The 17,375-nt window shown below is 41.5% G+C and overlaps 1 protein-coding gene across 1 annotated transcript in view; it reads left to right on the top strand.

The window, feature by feature from the left end:
• Positions 1-481: 481 nt before the first annotated feature.
• The window catches only part of LOC121945724 (raftlin-like), a 133,387-nt gene continuing 116,493 nt past the window's right edge, over positions 482-17,375 (top strand). Inside the window, exon 1 of the mRNA XM_042490029.1 lies at positions 482-998. The gene's annotated coding sequence lies outside the window, so the exon portion shown is untranslated. The remainder of the gene's footprint in view (positions 999-17,375) is intronic.

Raw genomic sequence — 17,375 nt, 5'->3', positions numbered from 1 at the left:
AGAAACATGTGATTAAAACATGCAATTATTCACAATTAACTACAGAAATCCTGAAATTAATCACAATTTTAAAAATAGTTTGACAGCCCCATTTTTTAGTCAAACTGCTCACCAGCTCCCAAACACACTTTCCACAGTGTGCACGTGTGTGTGTGTGTGTGTGTTAGTGTGTGTCTATTAACTATGTGGCACAGTATTCCCCTGCTTTCTTCCTCCATATCTCTCTCAAACAAAGTATTGATTTCTATTTCTGTCCGCCCATCTTTCTTTAGTCCTCCACTCCCTAAACAACACCCACCCCCCTTCCTCCTCCTCCTCCTCCTTCTTTCCTCTTTTCTCTCCAACTCTGGTATTTCCCAATGAAGCCCCCTCCTCACCTCCCCTCTGTCACCCCCTCCCTCTTCCTCTCCCTCCCCTCCTCTCCTCAGATGGATTCTTCAGTCAGCCGAGTGGAACTGGTGCGGCTGCTGGAGAGATAGGCAGAGCGGCAGAGAGGCTGTGCTGAACAGACGCTGGGTCAGAGCGCTCAGTTGCTTCAGACAATCACAGGGGAGCGAGAGAAAGACACAGGAAAAAGAGACACACAGACAGAGACGACACAGAGAGATAGACTGAAAAGAGAGAAAAGGGGAGGGAAAGACAGGGGAGGGAGGTAAATATGTGACAGGATGTGGTTTCCCTGAGCTTGCAGAACATCGGCATAGAGGCATACTTTGAGCATGACCTAAACACACCGCGCTTACAAGTGTGTTTGAGCTCCGTTAGGTGGCGAGGGGGAAAAAGAAGCAAACCGCTGGAGCTGCTGCTGCTGCTGCTGCTGCTGCTCTGGTTTCTCTGTTGCCTGCCGGAGGATTCCTTAAAGCTCCAACCTCAATCAGCTCATCGGACAGGATTTCAACCTCCATCCTTCCTCTGAGTAGAATGCGTTTCTCCGCTGGAAACTCTGGTCCAGTTGCTGTGTCCGAGCAGTGAACTTTTCAACGAGATTTGCGAAACAGGTACGTTTGCCTCCAGTTAAAAGCTCCTCAGCATGTGCATGAACTTCCGCGCAGATGTGCGACCGTACTCGCGCCCGATTCTCTGGACTGCAGCCACTGTAAACTTGGACAGCGTGGTGGCAATTGTTTACCACAGAGAGTTGATTCATTAGACGACGCCGCAAGCCACAAGTTTGGCTTCTGAGCAGCGTGTTCGACAACAAGCTCTAAATCCACTGCCACCACACACACACACACACACGTTCACATATTCCCATGCTCACACACACACTCCCACCATTCATCATGCACATCAATAGGTCTGCTTGTTTTGAACTCACATGCCTGAAGGATGGTACCGAGTGGGCTGAGAATGCCAAAAATGTCTACCTGGATCCAATCAGAGACCCTGACAGTGTTTCAAGATGTTCAGGATTACAGTATCGCACCACTCCCACCAGTGAGGAGAGAGGCAGGGGTGATTTGAGCCGCTGTACTGTACGAATGTACGAAGGGCAAAAGTATGGGTTTCCCCGCGTGTGTGCATGCATGCTTGAACATCCGTGTCTGTCTGTACAAGTGGATGTTTACATGCTAAGACTATGTGCTCCGGTACATGAGTTCATCCAAGCATGCGTGTGTGTAGAAGGAGGTTTAAAGGGAAAAACAAGCTGAGCGATGGCAGGAGGTGAAGGAAGGGCGGGGGGATGTCAGAGAGGAGGAAGACGAGGGCATGAGAGAGAGGAAAAGCCGGGGGAAGAGGGGAAAGCTGCGAGTGTGTGTGTGTGTGTGTGTGTGTGTGTGTGTAAGAGAGAGAGAAAGTGAGTGAGTGAGAAAGCTCAGTCTGACTGAACTGCTGTTAATTAGTTCCAGCTGGTGAGCTGTGGAGCATCGGGCTGCGTTAACTCTACAGTGTTGGTGGGTCAGGAGTTGCCTCTGTCTCAGTCTGTTTCACACACACAGGCACGCACACACACAAACACACACATACACACATGGAAAACATACATAAATAAACACATACAGAAACCTAAGTAAGAGGTCACCTAAAAAGCTCAGAGCATATGAGCAGCACCGCAAATAAAAACATTGAAACATGATACACACACACGCACGCACACACACACACACGCGCACACACACACAAATGCATAAACAAGAAAAGATACATACAAACATAAAACATGTAGCTTCATAAACACAAACTAGAAAACAAAAAGGCACCAACATCTGCAGAACACGTGACAAAAACACCAACAAATACAAATAAAAACACATTTATGCTTCACTGACAAAAGCACACTTTAAACACACGCACACACAGATGAAAGAAACAGCCTTGTGCTCCATGTCAAGTGTGTACATCAAAGGCTAAATGCAGTGAATTCATGTAACATGCAATGAACTCGTGCAGTGCCAAATGTGGGCATGCATACATGCTGCACATGACATGAGAGCATAGTCACACACATTCACACACACACACACACACACACACACACACACACACAGAGGAAAACACTCCATAGAAACCCCATATGGCTCCTGGCCGCTCTGCAGCTCGGTTGAAAATGTGGAAGGGTATGTGGTTTTGGCTTCGCGGCACTACAATGTCATGTTGAAAATGGGAATCATTACACAGGGCAAAAGGTGAAGAAACCATTACGTTAAAGGGCTAATTCACCCAAATGACAAAAAACACATTTTCTAACTTAATTTTGTCATCAGAATCACAAGTACTTTATTGATCCCCGAGGGAAAATCGTGGTTCGTCACAGTTGCTCTGATGCTGAGCATAGAGAATTATAGATCGTAGAGTTTTTAAGTAAGTTATATTAAATTGAAATACCGTAAAAATATATTTTTTAAAATCACTAGAATGTAAATATTTTAAATTATAAATATGTATCACATGCTTAGTGTGTAAAATATGTAAAAATCTAAAACCTTATGTGCTTTACGCTACAGTACAATGTCTAAAACTAGTAAGTAAAGTTAGAAATAGAACATATTTGTATGACATAGACAACATCTGTGCATGATATATGTATTTATGATGTATTTATTAGTTATTTATGGTTTCAAATATCTGTATTGGCGTTTTATGCCAATCCAATACCATGGGGATGAATGGAATTTAATTTGACGTACTTGCAGGGTTGAAAAATTAGGCACCACTTTCTTTTACGGTTCCTCTGAAAAGACTTTTAAAACTTTTAACTAATGATTCAGATAAAAGTCCATTAATATGTAGACCAAATTTTCTTTCTTTTATTTTAGCTATAGCTCCGTAGCTCAGCGCTCACCTTCTGAAAAGGGCTGCAGGGCATCAGGACCTAAATCCATTTATTACCAAGTTATTAACCTTTACTTGATGGATTGTGGTAAAAGCCTTTTTACTAATGATTTATTAACATGTATAACTACAAATGAGTTAGTAAGTTTTGGTGATGGCTTATTAGAAAGTGATAAAGTCATGACTCTTCATTAATCACTTTACTCACATATAACTGCAGTCTTGTATCCCTTTATTAATGATCTGTTAGAACATGCAGGAACACTGCAGTGATTTGCACTTTAATTAAGTTGAGGAACCTGTAAGAGTCGGACATGAAGCAGCAGAGGCCAAAACATCATGACTGTTAGGCTCTAGTATGGTTCAAACTCCTACACTTCCCATAATGCAACTTAAATACATTTACGTGATTTCCTGACTGGTAAATATAGATTTCTTTCAAGCTACAAACAACCCGATTGTATTGCAGGTTTTCTTTTAGCCAGCATGTATGATTTCCTATGTATGATATCAACACCTCAAACATTGATCGTGTGTCACCTCGGTTAAGAGACCTCCAAGGCTGAAAAATGAAGCCACAGATAACTGCAGTTCCTCTAATGGCCACTTGAGGCTGGCTCCAAAAACAGAGTCAATCCCCATCGGCCCCCATGTTAAAATGTCCAACTCTACAGCAGAAATAAACATGTTTACAGCCTGACAGAAAAAAACAGTTTTGGTCTCTATAGCCAATTTCAATATTCATGACAACTGTACAGGTGTGAATTTTTAAATAACACACCAGCATACCTTTTATTATGTATATTAAGGGCAGGGCGGGTGAGTGACAAGCTGTCTGCGAGGTGACGCTACAGTCTGTGAGTCAGATCCATCCCTTGCTCCTCCACATCTGCAACCTTTAATCCAATTTGGTCACTTCTGACCACAAACAAATAAGATGGCATCAGCTCAAATACTGACCTTGAAGCTTCACAACTGCAGTCAAAGCTGCATCCATCATTTCATACAGTCTACACTAAGACCTGTGTGTTTTTCATTTTATACATAAACCTAGAATGCAGACATTTGTGCTGAAATTTGCTCACCCAGACAACCTCATGTAGGTACATCCATTAGACCACCGCTTGTAATTTAGTTATTTCATTGCTTTGTTTCCAGCAGCTTTTAAGGCACCAAATATGGCTGTTTTGTAGTGATCCACTGCTGTTTATTCAGCAGTACTGGCACAAAAAGATATTGTTTTTTTACTGCAACATTGCTGCTTCTGCCACCCAAAACCAGGTATTTTAAGCCAAAACATGATCTTTTCCAAACCATGGCAACAGCACTGTTGAAACATGAAGTTTCAATGTATCCCTTACATCATAACATGCAACATATTTGGGGTTTGCAAAAATGTGCAATGCCAATGTTTTTTCTGGTGATTGGGTTGTTTCTTTTAGACATTATTCAGTTGTTTTAATGGTAGAGTACCCCTTGTGATGATTAAACCGAACATCATGTAAATAAGAAGAGTGCCCCTTTAGAAGGAGGATTCCTTAAACTTAGGCACATAAAAACAAAGATAACTGCACATCTAAAAACAATTTTAAAAAAGTGAGAAAACACTCATCTTTGATGGGTTGCCTCTTTAAAATCATTCCAAGATTAATTTATTTAACACTGAAAGGACAATAGTGTCTATTATAACATACAGTAGCGTTCATTGTGATTCAGAGTTTTATTTCTCTCAGCCATCACGTTGTGTATTTTCTGAGCCTGTGTTGATTTTCTTTCGCTTCAGTCTTTTAGCAAACATGTATTTTAATCAACTTATGTTTGCTATCTGATCCGGGCACACTGAATCCCCCCAGCGTGGTGTGAAATTTGATTAAGGTAATTGGCAAGCGCTGGCTGGTGTAAACCATAATGTGTACTCCTCTCCACTCAGTATGTATAGACAAACACCCACAGACAGACACAACAAAACACAAGAACATTTTACACTCTGAAATATTTAGGGTAAGTCTAATTGAAAGGTAGTTATTTTTAAACCATTTTAATTTCATTCTCCTCTCATTTCATGCTGCGCCTGTTTGATGCCAGAGAGAAACTCGCACAAGCTTCACATTTGGGACACCATAAAAATATGTGAAGGATTTGATTCCAAAATAAATTGCCAAAAGGTGACTTTTACTCTTACAAAATCAAAGCAAGTACAAAAATTAGATAATGATAACATATTAGTCTTTGGTTGGCAGAGTTGTCTGTATTTTAGAAGTATTCAGTGCTTAATTAAAAATGCATTTTTTTATGATTTGGTGCATTTTGGATAGAAACTCTGCTGTGATTTGTTCCAAATTGGCCTTCTCGCTGGCAGTGATATAAAACTTTGGGCAGTAAACATGGCGAAATGACACACTGGTAGATAAGGTGTGAGTTTTGCAGTTCTCATGACAGGGGTGTCATCTAGATTGCAGCCTCCGCCTGCAAGTCTCACATCTTTTCCCTCTGAAAATGCTCAGTTACAAGATCTCGGGCAAAGATTATTTTCCCTCACTCCCCTGTGAGGTGACAGTGATCGTGCTTTTGAAGATACTAAGTTATTCAAGCCTCTGGCATTGCCCTAGACCTGAGACGGCATATTAGGATGAATCCTCCAGGCAAGACGGAAAACAAAAGAGCCAATATTCAGCCGGTTGTGTAGTAGCTTAGCCTCCAAGCAAAGAGAAAGAAAAAAAAAAAAAAACATCCCCCTTGATATTTCTATAAGGCAAATTGACTCCTGTTGTAATGGGTGGTCAAGAAAATTGCAGCAGTATTGATTGGGTAATGTCCAACATGGACATGTCGATAGGGTGTCTGAAAACCTAAGAACTTGGCTTCGGCTGGCTTTAATAAAAAATGACCTGCCTGGAGCAAGTTCACACAAAGCAATGAGTCACTCAGGGAAAATCTCTCCAAACCCCTCAGTGTTTTAGAGAAAAATTGCAAAAGGGGCAACTAAAGAGTTTTCTTTTTTGTTACCAGGTATTTCTTTTTCAAAATGACAATCCTTCTTTACCTGCAGCCCCTTTTACACCCCCTGATCAAGGTGGGAATATCATACTCTTGTGCCAACACATTCTCATCACAACTCATCAAATATTGCCGCTTGGTCAGTGCGTAAATTGACATTCTGGGACAGCATGTCAATTTACGCCTGTTAAATGCATTGTGTCTTTTCAATATACACTTCCATTTTCACAGGAAATGTAAACTTTAGCTCATCAGACGCATATATTTAAAAACAAATACAATTTTGGTAAAACACCTCATATTTACACTTATTTATAAATTTACTTTTTTCCTTTACGCTTACTTCTCTCCACCAGGCCCATAGTGATTTCCCTGCTCCTTATTTAACAATGTTACCGACAGTGTCTCAAGCTGATGTTGCTCAGCACTGTATCATATGGCTGTGACCACTGCCGTCCATCAGTGGTATAAACTGATGTTATGTTTCATAATGTTGTGAAAAGTGGCTTTTGGTGTTGGTGTCTGATGCCAAATTTTCTGTTGATGCCATTGTTATTGTTTTGAAAGCACTGCCAACAATTATGGTAACTGTCACACTGGAGGCAAACCCTGTTATGTTAAACATCACGCTGGTCACGCCTCTTTTGTTTCCGCAACGCTGGCATGCTGTCTACCATCAAACTGGAGCAGAATGATGCCGTCGCTGTTTGATTCTGTGTAAAAATACAAAGGCACCAGAAGATATTGAGGGAAGGATTATTGTATAAAAAAAGCTTGTGTTTCTTTAGCTGCAGCTTGAAAACATCCAACGTGATGATTGTGCAAGCTGTGTTGAGATAATGTTTTGCTTTTTCATTTGTGAGAACTGTACAAATCCCAGCGTGGATGCATATAATGAATCAAACTTATGACTGTCAAAGACATGCAGAGAGGAGAGGAGGAGAGAGGAGAGAAACAGGAGGACATGAGTGTTTGCTCCTGCACATGGAGGAGGAGGGAGGAGAAAGCCAGTCCTGCTGATGAAGAGGGGTGTGAGCTTATAGCAACCAGAAAGGAAGAAAAAAAGAGAAAGAAACTGACAATGAAAGAGCGAGGTTGAGAAAGATTGGTGCCTATTATTCTCCTGAGAAGGGAACAGTCATAGAGGGGTTTGGTTCCCATGGCAATAGCTCTCTTGATGCATCTGCATGTGTGTGTATTTGTGAGTGTGTGTATGTGGACAGACTGTAACCGGGCCTTGAGACTGTACGGAGACGAGGTTGGCCGAGGCCACGGCGAAGCGCGGAGCCACCCAGAGCCTTGAAACGGCGGAGAATCTCAGACAGACACTACTGTTTACTCGCCTGTTCTCTCCGCCTCACTCATCACCCCTCATCTTCCATTTTTTGTTCTCCTCCTGCACGCTTGCCGTTTTGTATCGTCCTTGGGCATTCAAAGCAAATATAACAAATTCAGCCAGTTGAAAAAGCAATTCCACCTTTGGCACCCGTGGCCTCCTTGTTGGGAGTGCGTAATGGTTTAGAGGAGAAGATGTCTCCAAAAACAAATTTTGAGCTTTTGTGTTTTATTTTCAAGGTAGAAATGGATCAGAGGCCTCTCACATTATAATGTATTCACTCTCAATAGTTAAAGCTCTGTGTGATGGCCTTTTAAAAGTAAAATATTCTTTTAAATTTTTCAACCAGTGTGCAATTCCAAGATTTAACAAATGTTTCTTCTAAATTTAAGACCCTGAAACAATAACCTATTTGAATTTATGCCATTCTGCATGTTACACTACCATGAAATTATAATGATACACTTTTCTCTTTATAAGTAACACAAATAAGAAAACAATATTGTTTTATGAGTGTTTTTCAATCCACTGTATTTGTTCATTAACTGACCTTCTGCCCACGGTGTCACTTCTGTTATGATGGTGAAGTGTAAAGGTGTCTGTAGGAGCTTTTAAATCCACATCTGTCCATTTCTATCATTGGTTTCAGCAGTGTAACACAATTGTAACTGGCCCTGGTGCAAATATTTTTTTGTGGCGCCCTTCCCTCACCCAAACACAAGAGTTGTCTGAGGCTCAGCCGTGGCACATGGGCTCTACTTAAGCGCCCCGTCCAGGTAGTTAAAATTCAAATTCCCATTTTCACAGCAGGCTGGTGATGAGCGGCAGAGCTAGGTGTAGCCTGAGTGACGGCAGCAACAAAAAGTTTGCAAATTGGGTAGGGAGTCGCAGCGGTACAAAGAGCCCCAATGATGTTTGAGCTAGCTAAATTGACAGCTACGCTCTTGAGTAGAGCCAAATTACACTGCCAGCATGCATTCAAACAGCCCAGTTGTTGAACTCAAGGGCGTCCTTCCCAACCTGCAAACCAGCCTCTGATCAGCACCACCGCTAGCAGCCATAGCGCCAAATTTATCAACGTTAATCAAAAAGTCTTTACTGGACTCAAACCACAACCCGATTTGGCCAAGCTTGCACAAGCTTTGCAAAGAGATTGCACGACAAAGTCACAATAAAGTCCCTTCATTCTGCCGACTTTGGCATGATGCCGCCCAAGTGTGTGATTTAAGACCAAATGCCAGAATCGTTGATACAAAAGAGACATGATAGGTGTGACACTTAACACAACACTGTCAGCCTCTAGTGTGATGCGGAGCTTTATAAACAATAACAATGGCATAACATGGAAATAACAATATTTTATATGTCCCTGTCATGGCGGCCGATCTCATCTTTGGAAGAAAAAGGAGTTAACAGGACATCCTTGTCTCCCCATTTTGCTGATATTTTCTACCATTTTTCTTTTTGAGTTAGCTGCAAACTTCTGACAGCTGCTTTTTGAATCTCCTCGTGGTTACACACATAATACAACGTCCAAACACCCCACCCCTCCCCGTCCATGTGCCTTTCCTGCCAGCTGTTCTGTTTGACGTTGGGTTGGCGCTGTTACTACCTCCGCTGCTGGCTTAAAGGAAAGACCACTCTGTCCCCCCCTTTTCCATGATTGCAAGATAGCACCTTTTATAAAAAACAGTGAGGTAGAATAATGGCGCAAAATTTGCCCCTTAAACAGGCAGTGTAGAGGGGCAATTCAATAATAATGCCATTGCTTGGTTTGGTTTGAAAAGTCTTGTTTTCACCTCAGTTTACAGAATATTGTTAGAAACATGGTTTATCTTTACAGCTTTTTATGTCCGACACTCACAAGAGGAGTGTGCAGAAGGCAAACAGTTAACTGATTATATATTTAACCACACAGCATCAAGCTACCTTTCATGCCCACAGGCAGCAGACAGCTTTATATTTAAACCACAGGTTCTTAGTGGATTTTATCTTTAAAACAGTTTGAACAAAAGAGTCCTGTAAATGTCATGCACAGTGCATGCAGCTCCACACTGCAGGTCCCTCTCTTTAAAGAATTGTAATCACTAAAGGTTACAGCATTAACATCCTGCCTCAGTGTCCATTGTTTCTCTGTCTCCTGGGTCCCTCGTTTTTCCACTCTCTTTCCCACTTAGGTGAGGATTCAAGGTGGTAAGGACGGAGGGAAGGAATAGAGGGAAGAGTGGGGGATTTCCAGAGGGAATGTGTTCACATTTTCAGCTGACGCTGTCACCAAAAGCAGCAGAGAGTGAGGTTTAGAGGGTTACAAGATATTTTGACAGAATATCAGGCTGTTGGACACATTGACTGTGTGTCCCGTGACTTGTTGTTCATAAGATCATGTTCCCAAAAAAGAGCTAATGTGAGCATTTTCTTGGATGCCAGCTCAACAGTTAGGCTGTGGTTAAAGTTTGGCAAATGGTACTTTCACACATAATCGGTTTGGTTCAGTTCAGTCAAAGTCTTTCATTTAGGCTGGTGTGAGTGCTGGCAGTTGAACTTTGTGGTGTGAAAGCAAAGCAGAACAAACTCAGGATTTTATGATAATAGATTTGTGATTTAGACATGAATTCAAATACAGCACCACTGTATATAATCTACGAGATGATACTGAACTGCCGAAGAAAGCCATCTTCTGATCTGCACTGATGACACAAGCATGATGTATATCCTATTTACAGCATATTTATGCAAGGTATTTTGGTAACCATGGTAATGCTGACGTGTATCAGTGCAAGGAATTTCCCTGATTCACCAAAATGTAAGAGTACTTGAAACCAGAAGTGTGTTAAGTGTGTGTCCTACTTGTCTAATATTCCAGTTCCTCAGTAAAAAGTGAGTCAAACGCAGAGACCGTAACAGTCCTCCTGTAACATTACAGCACACATCGCCTCTTTCTTGTGCCATTTCTGTCTGTTTGGCACTATTTATACACAATATGATATATGAGGTCCACTTACAGCTTCAACTAATAACGCTCATGATCAATTATTTCTGCGTGAGCTCATCAGAGACGATGAGGGTCAATGAAGTGCGGCATGGCTTGCAGTCAGTGTTCAGAGTTAGATTCCCCACGTGTCCATAAAGTGCAGATGAATCAAGAGGACAGTAAACAAAACGGCTCAATCAGTCACGTGTCAGTCAATATGATATCAAGCTCATTTTTCTTAGTTCATCATGAAAAAATAATGTGAAAGCTAAAAGGATTGATATATATGTATAACAAATAAAATTAACTACAAATGTGAAAGCACCTGAAAACAACATGTCAAAGGTTAAGGGAAAATCGTCTTTATCAGTAAAAGAGACACCAACACTGACTGTTGGTAGGAGACAGGATATGAGACGCAGTCTCAGTGCTGCAGAGTTACTGACTTAAATGATCTTACGTTCTGTCTCCTAACTTTCAGTTGCTGTTGCTGTCTATAGTAAATACAACAGTCAAAAGTTGCAATCCTGATTTTCAAAGCCTAATCTATGGATTTTCTTTTCACATTTTTAAGGAGGTTAAATGTCCTGATATCATTCAGATATAAGAGATATCACACTGAAAAGATGATTTAAGTTACGCTCTATGTTAACTAGATTCAAACCAGCTCAACCAGTAAACCAAAACCAAAATGTTTTGGTTTATACAATGAAAATGATCAAGATGATGATGCCTGTTTTTGAAGGGACTCTATGCAAAATTCAGAGAATATGAGACACGGTCCTCAACATGGAGGTGGCTGAGTCACCAGCTAGCGACTGAAGGTAAATCTGCATTTCCTAAAGCAAAACCATGATCTGCTCTGCTCTCCCTCTGAGTGGCCAATGCTCTTTGCCTCCATATGTTGGGTTTGTTAACTTTGGGCAATAGAAGTATTATTGTTTCGGGTTAGTGGCATAAGTTAGTAAATACAGGTCGCGGTGCAGGCTATTATGACGGGTCCTTGGACAGTTACGGAGTACACACATATGCACACACTTAGATATACACACACAATTAGATGTATATACAATACCAACCATGTGTTGGATTTTACAGTGGGAATGTGTTACTTACACTATTGTATTTGCAGAGCACAGAGGTCACAGAGAAAGTGATGAGAAACACTGATAGAGCTGTGACAGTCAGAGTTCACAAACATGACAACAAGCAGCTGAAAGCAGAGCAGTTTTTGCTGAAATGACCTCAGACTTCTTCAGGCATTTTTATTAAAACAACCTTACGACAACTGCACTCCTCGACAGAAACAAGAGAGCTGAGAGCTTCAATACTTAACAAGCAACACCATGTCCCGAAAACTGGCCAGCTACAGCGGCACACACACAGTTTACACACAAAAGTACACACACACACGCACACACACACAAAAAACAGGGGCACGGCGGCCTGACAGATACCTCAAATCCCCTTGGAAAAGCACTAGTACTCACCTATTTGAAAGGTTCTGTCTCTGACTGGTTAGGCCTGCAACAGAAAATATGCAAATGTAAAGGTTATTTAGGAATAGCCAGCATCTACTAGGATATTAATTAGCTTTCCATAATAGGTCATAAGCTGGCTGTCCACCTGGTAGAGACATTAATGTATTAGCAGCCTACAGCTTAGACGATATTATTCATGTACGTCTAAGAGAACAGCCAAATGTTACGGTTATTTAGCCCAGAGTTACATAGCTTTCTGCTAAGGTTAGCTTACCTGCTGCATGTTTGTTGACACATCCTGGAGGGAAGCAGCGAGGGGTTTGTCCGCTGGCTGGCGACTGTTTGTAAAAAAAGAAAAAGAAAGAAAAGAATCTGATTTAGGGAGCTTTGTAACCTTGTCCTCCTGTTCTCTTCTCTCCTGTCTTTTCTTTTGTGTTTGATCGGCCTGACTGCTTGCTGGGTTTGCCGAGGTGTGTTCAGCTTGTTAGTCTCGATGGATTTTGTGCTTCACCTAACTGGAGTCTTATCGTCTTGTCACATGATCAAACAGAGACTTAAGACTGGACAACATAAACAATACCCACACATAAACATTATCATTGCATCTGTACATGACGTAAATATCAAAGAAAATTAAAAAAATATTAATTTAATTGAAACGCTTTTAATATTTGTTGATAGTTTTTGTAGTATATGTAGAATTAGACTTTAATTTTGTAATAGTTTGCTTGGTACTAACTTTTTTAAAACCGTGATGAAGATGGGTTTGCACATTTGAGTGTGTATATAACAAATGGAATCATTTCTTAAGAGGAGGAGGAGCCTCTTTGATGCCTTTTCTGTTAAGAAACTTATACAGTTTTGCCAGGGGGCATCTCCCGATCTGATGTGGCTCACTTACGCCATGTACCCCTGTGCAGTACTGGCCCCAGTTACGTCACACTTTTTATTTACTTTCTGTACTTACGCCCCTGGGTGAGGGTGCGAATTCAGGGTTAATATGAAGAAAAACAGTGCACACTACTGCAAAAATCTTAGGACCTTATAAATATGTGCACGTTTGTGTCAAAATCAGAAGACAAATATAACAGCACATTTCAGAAAAAGAGGTCTTTTTACATTAAATGTGCCCATCTCTATTCATTGTTGCCCATATTAATAAATAAGTGAAACTTTCTAGATGTGCCAGTTGTTGTCTTGGTTTTTTGTTTTAAAAATTCAGGGTAAGCCATCAGAGACCATATAAGGCAAAGTAGGGCAGGTCATTCGGTATCCTAGGAAATGCAAAGTCGGGAATCGGGGAAAGGTGCTACATTTCTACAACAACATTCTCCAGATGGACGAGGTAACCACGGTACGAGCACGTGCTGCCGGGCTGACTAACCACAACACAGCACAGAGAAGCTCAGATTGCAACACACACAGAGGAAGCATGACTTCATTCACTGCTCAGGACCCCATAATGTCACTATATCTATACAAAGCAAATAGCGGTTTGATGCATGTTTGACGTTTTAAGCAGTAACTCTGTCTATCAGTACATGGCCAGCTGATTAGAGCTGTGTGGGAGAAATGATCTAATTGGCACCCTTTTGTAAAGAGTGCTGCAGAAGAAAGTGTCTCCTTTTCTTCCAGCTCTGGCAGCTCTTCACACTATACGCTACGTTATACAACTGGTCTTGTTTGCTAAAATGTAATTACAAAGCAACACATTCCGATTTTCGGGGAAGACAGGAAGCTAAAAGACAAAATAATGGAGCACTTCCAACCCATAAGGTGAATAGACACATGAACCCATCACTTTTTTTTGCAGTGGTATGTTATTTCAGCCCTTGCTTTTGACCTCTAAAATGCCATTTCAAAAAAATTACCCATACTGTAATTTTTCCCAGGAGGTTGCTTGTCAGGAAAACACACTGTAAACACAGGTAATTTCAAGCATTTCAACCAACAAACAGTGCTGTTGTTTGTCCTCTGAGGTCAGTCTTGTCCTAAGTGATGGTCTCTTCAGCCTCCCCGCCTCGGAGAGCCCTTGACTCTACTCCGCACAATGATACTGAACCCGCAGTATCCACCAGCAAACGCAGCCTTGCTAGCTCTCCACTTGAGATTAAGAAGATCAAAAGTCGGAAAAAGGCAAAGAGGGGCGAGGGAGATAAAGCACGAGAGAGGAAGAGAGCGGGCTTAAAAGCGAGAGTACATGGCGAAGAACACAAGAACACAGTGTCCTAATTAATGTCCTCCTCCATTAATCCACTCTGAAGCGTCCCATGCTGCTGGGTTTGATCTCAGCAATGTTGCTATCAAAGCCTTGTATCATGGTCTTGTAATATGGGGAAGATGTCAGTCAGACAGCATTAAAATCATTGGGTGCAGCTGCTTCTTGCTGCTGGTGCTGTGATGTCTCTAAGTGCAGACTTCAGGTGGAGTTTTGTACAATCATCTTCTACACTGATGTAAAAAGCATAACGATAATAGCTCCAATTACTCAGAATAATTTTAAGCTCCACCACTCAGTAGTTTTTGTCAGATCAGTGGTTCAAATGACAACATAATGTGAAGACTAACACTTGTAGTTACAAACCCACAAAGCGTTGTTATCCAAATCTGCAGCTCTACAAGGCTTTTTTACCCTCTTTAAGCCTGTTGTTTTGGCCCCAAAATTTAGCTCTAATCCCAAAAAGCTCCAACTGTATGCTACCTGCTGAGCACCAAACAGGAGACACACAAGATTAACAAGGAGCTTTAACTGTTAGAGACACATATTTTTCTCATAACATTTCCCCGCTCTCATTATGTCGTTTTCAGCAGCAACTGGGACCTGTTTTCAACAGAAAAGCACTGACAAACCAGTCTGGTCTAATTCCCAGACCATCAAATATGACAGCCTGGTCAGTGGTCCTTGGCTTCAGCTACAGATGCACAAGTACCCCATTCTCATTCCAAATATGTCAAATACCGCCGCTTTTGCAGTGCTTTTGGCGTAAGATACCGACGGCAAAAGCCACCTTTCACGTCTGCATGTTACGCAGCATCAGCTGAGAATGCAGCAGGACAGAACCGTTGGCCAGACACACGGCATCATGATACACAGACGGGTGGGGTCAGTTGACCTGTAACCTGTTACGTCCGCATGATACACTGCTGTATGGCATCAGGTTGAAACGCTGCTGTTAAAGACATTACATAAGGAGCACAAAGGTCCCTATGGGGTGGGCAAGAGGGGCAGTGGACAGATCCAACAAACCCCAGACTTTCATGCGGGATTCCAGTGTTTCCCGTCTGAATGCTGTTGTCTTTTTCTACATCTAACCACGTGTTTCTCTGCCTAAACCTAATCATGCATGCCAGCACGTGCATTTGTTGACGTCCTGGCGTTGGTTTGCCATGTGCTTTTTTTGCCTAAACATAACCAGGTGCAGTGTAATTCTACCATGTGCTTGTGTTGACATCACGGTAGCTGCATCCCAGTACGTCAACAGCAGACGCAGAAGGATACTTAGAGCATAATATGTAGACCTGGAAGTCTGCAACACGGCACAAGGCATCTTACAGCATCTGTATGAGATGTTCAAGGCTTTCAGCTAAATCTAATGTAATCTATCTGAGGTAATATTGTCGTAAAAAGAGTAAGACAGGCAAAGTAGGACAGAATGGAGGAGTGGTACATGGGTTACACACACACCTGACTTTTACCTGGGAGACAGGAGGAGTTCATCTCCTGCGTTAAAGCTAAAGTCTTCTTGAGTTTTGCCAATCATGTCAGGTCCTCTATACCTCTGTCTCACACTCATTGGATTTGAGATGTGCTATACCTTCCTAAATTAGAGAAAATAAGACTTTATAAGGAAGGTCTAATGCATTTGTCAAGGTCTGGGGCCCTTTTCTCACCTATATGAAGAATAGTCGGAAAAATAGTAATTCCAACTTAAACTATTGTTTAGGGGTAACAAGTGGCTACTTTAGTTTCTTTGTTGTTGTTGATGTGTTTTATGTTTGTTGTGTTTTTGTCTCCTTTTCTTTTTGTGAGTAGAGGTACAACCTTAATGTACTGTTGAACATCCTCATTTTGTATGTGTGTTACTGTTCTGGGTCTAGCGGGACCAGTATTCGTTTCTATACAAAAATACGTCTTTGATCGCTGATGGGACACCATAAAAGGTGATTTTAGTTATTGTATAATCTTGTAACACCCAATAAAAACAATTAAGTTACTATAACAAACAGTTAATTTAACCTAAACAATGACTGTTTTTCTTAATTTGGCCAAGAAGGTTTATTGTCTCAACCTTCAACAGTGGTGAAACCTCTGTTTCCTGTGAAGATGCAGGGGTTTGATATCGTCATATTTGACAAGTTAGGAGTGAGAAGGTGTCTGAACCAGCTGTGCGCTACCAGCCAAACACAAAACAAACTGAGTTAGCAGCTAGCTCATGAACATAGTGGAGCATCTAAAGAGCCAGATACTTTTCTCAGGAGTTGATGTAGACCAGAACAGAGCTAAAATGAGTTTAATTATTACACTTAAATTTGCTCGGTGGCCAAAAAAACAGCTTTAAATGACTTCCAATGTCTTCTAGGTGTGTGAATAACCAACTGTTAGATATAAGTCCGCAATAACATCTTTAAGAGGTGATAACATGTCAGGCCATTTAATTTTCAGCTTGCAGTAGAGCACCTTTGCCCCAAAGTGCTCCAAAATAGATTATTTCAGTTTTCATAAAGTGCTAAATCCCCAGAGAGCCAACAGGCAGTGACCCCAGTGATCAATGTGAGCACAGAAAACAAATCAAACCTCAGACTGACAAATGGTTGTTGACTGACGTATAGAAAACATGGCAGTGAAAGACAAGCACCTCCCTGAGGTTACCTCTCACATTCAGCACAACACAAAGTGCTCTGGGATGTTTTGGTTGTAAGGGCCAAAGCTAAGTGCATCCGAGCTACAACAAAGCATCCGAACGTCAATCTCGGCTTACGAGGAGCAAATCTTATCGAATAAAACCTCTTATCAAATAAAACCTCAAAATGCCATTAGCAAGGGAAAAAGATAGAACAAAATGGCAAAAGGATCGTTGCTAATTCAGCAAAAGGGAAATCAATGGCGCTCTTCCTGTTTTTTCTGCTACCCAGAGTCTGTCTACGCTGTCAAGCATCCCTGACTCCCCGCCTGTCAATCTCCCAAAAAAAAAAAAGGGGTGTTGAGGAGCTGAGGCGGTGTGTTGTCGGGGCTGCAACTGCCCGGAGCCTCAGAGGAGAGGTTCGAGGCAAGAAACAGTGACTCAAAAAATCATAAACATCTCACATTTCCTCTGTC

The sequence above is a fragment of the Plectropomus leopardus genome, chromosome 7 (genome assembly GCF_008729295.1).
Source record: "Plectropomus leopardus isolate mb chromosome 7, YSFRI_Pleo_2.0, whole genome shotgun sequence".
Taxonomy (NCBI): domain Eukaryota; kingdom Metazoa; phylum Chordata; class Actinopteri; order Perciformes; family Serranidae; genus Plectropomus; species Plectropomus leopardus.
Note: the sequence above shows the minus strand (reverse complement) of the source record. Positions and strands in the feature narration are given on the sequence as shown.